Genomic DNA, 2,275 nt, shown 5'->3' with positions numbered 1-2,275 from the left:
TGCCTTCGGGGCTGGCACACACACACACACACACACACACATACACACACACACACACACACACACACACACACACACACACACCTGCTGCTAGGACCAGCTTTCTGGGCAAAGCACAGGGCTCACTCTCCCAAGTGTTACAGCCCACAGCCTATAAGAGATGGGGTGAGCTCTATAGAACACCAAAGCCAGTGAGGGTCACAGCCAGTTATATACAGCCCTTGGATATCCACATGGTCCCCCCTGACTAGGGGCATCCCCAAGTTCTCTGGTGGTAATATGAGCCACAGACTCAGACATGGCGCTCAGTGGTAGCTCGGGCTGGGACCTCACCATAGCCCAGGTGGCAGGCTGGTCACTCATAACAAGCTACTCCTCTCCACCCCTGAGTATCCAGTTCTATCCCTCTTTATAATGCTCAAGCTGCTCCCATGCACCACATACTCGCACATTGTGGTGGCTCCTATGGCAGGCTGGCTTTGCGGCTGGTGGTCCTCTAGGTGACATTATCTATCCATGCTCTGTGGTATGGTGGCAAGCAAGTGTCTATGGCCTGCCTGTGCCACATGCTGAAGGAGAGATCTGTGGGTGGCATAGTGGTCTGCATATCTCTGTCTGTCTTCCTCTTCTTCCTGGGTTGTGCTGCCTGGATTTGATTTTACTTGGTTTTTATGAGTCCTAGGCATAAGGCAGCTTTGGCCACCAAGCCAGGCATCAAGCTAGATGAATAAAGGACTGCCATCTGCTCTGTCCCTGACTGACATAAGAACACCACCACCAAGGTGGCTCTTTGCCCATTGCCAGGGGCATAGGACTATGCCACTAGATATAAATGGCAATCTGTACCACTGGATCCAAGGATGCTGGAGTTACTCGAAGAAATCATCAAAATCCTGACTCTCCTTGTTGCATTTTTTCAATTTCTGTACTAATTGCTTGAACTCTGAGTGTACATAAGAGAGTCTGAGAGGGTTGTTTTCTCCCCCTAGAACAAGCCTTAAGCTGTGTGGCTAATTTAGTGTGTTTTGAAAGCGTCTCGGTTTCCTTCCCCCCCATGTAAGGGGAGTTGTGTTTGATCTAAGCCACCTAATCTCTCATTTCCAACCAGATGTGAAAACATGCTTCTCAGGAAACCTAGACCACTCGGATTAAGGAGAGCAAATAAGCAGAGGAAAGTAGTTAAAAATAGACCCAAGTTTAGATTTGTCAACCTAAGCTGTGAGTTAGCCTGAAAGTTCCTCTAGGTGACCTCATTGGAAGCCGCTTTTGTCAGTGACAAGTGTCTTCTAACTTTGATGATCCTCTGTAGTGTCCAGGCTTCATCTGCTTCTAGCAAAGTCATTGTTCTGGCAAGAGTTTTAAGAAGTGTGAGGATTCCACTGGGTCCATTCAAGTTAACATGCTGAAGGTTTGCCAAATCTCTGTGCTCCTGACATTGCAAGGACCACAAACAGGACTCAACTTAAGCCATCGATTTCAGTTATCACCCCAGAAGTTTCCATTAGCATAAATAATGTGCATCACCTTAACACATCTTGTAAAACATTTTTTGTATAGTACCTTTATAGGAAAGGGTATGGGAAATAGAGCTTTTTATTTCTGTTGGATAGTCAATATAAATACAAAAATTGATAATAGAGTCTCGTTTTATTTTTAGTTAAAATATGAATCATTTTAATTAAAATATAAAATACATCATTTCTTCTTTGTCTTTCCCTCCAACCCCTCTTATATCTCCCACCCCTTTGAATTCATGGCATCAAAAGTTATTGTTGTTTCACACACACACACACACACACACACACACAGAGAGAGAGAGAGAGAGAGAGAGAGAGAGAGAGAGAGAGAGAGAGAGAGAGAGAGAGAATAAAACACTTCTGATGAAACACTTAGAAGAATTCTGTTCAGGAATGTGGTGTTAGACAATGCAGCATTGTGTGGAGCAAGCACGGGGTAAGCCCCACATTTGCCCTGGCTTTCCATCGTCCGTACTACAGGCAAATGCAGAACCAACAGAGAGGAACAGTCTGCTGTCTGCTGGGTGTAAGGAGACCAAACTTCAGGCCTGCCGAGGAGCATGGAGCTCAGAGGACAGATTGCAGGAGAGGAGAGAACTGCACACAATATGGGAAGTGCGTGTGTTTCCCCTCAATACTGCAGTGCATACAAACAGTATGAGACACAGAAAGGTCTCAGGTGGTGCGGCCATTAGAGGTGAAAGCCAAGAAGGCCATTCTGGAGATCACAAAGGAAGGACAAGCCATAGACTAGCATC

The 2,275-nt window shown here is 45.9% G+C and overlaps 1 non-coding gene across 1 annotated transcript; it reads right to left on the bottom strand.

Annotated features, from left to right (window-relative positions):
• Nucleotides 1–669: 669 nt before the first annotated feature.
• Nucleotides 670–809, bottom strand: LOC127188690 (small nucleolar RNA SNORA48). The gene has a single exon (XR_007830549.1). It is a non-coding gene; the product is annotated as a small nucleolar RNA SNORA48 (small nucleolar RNA).
• Nucleotides 810–2,275: the final 1,466 nt, after the last annotated feature.

Source organism: Acomys russatus, chromosome 4 (assembly GCF_903995435.1).
Source record: "Acomys russatus chromosome 4, mAcoRus1.1, whole genome shotgun sequence".
Taxonomy (NCBI): domain Eukaryota; kingdom Metazoa; phylum Chordata; class Mammalia; order Rodentia; family Muridae; genus Acomys; species Acomys russatus.
The sequence above is the reverse complement of the archived record's forward strand: the minus strand, read 5'-3'. Positions and strand labels throughout refer to the sequence as shown.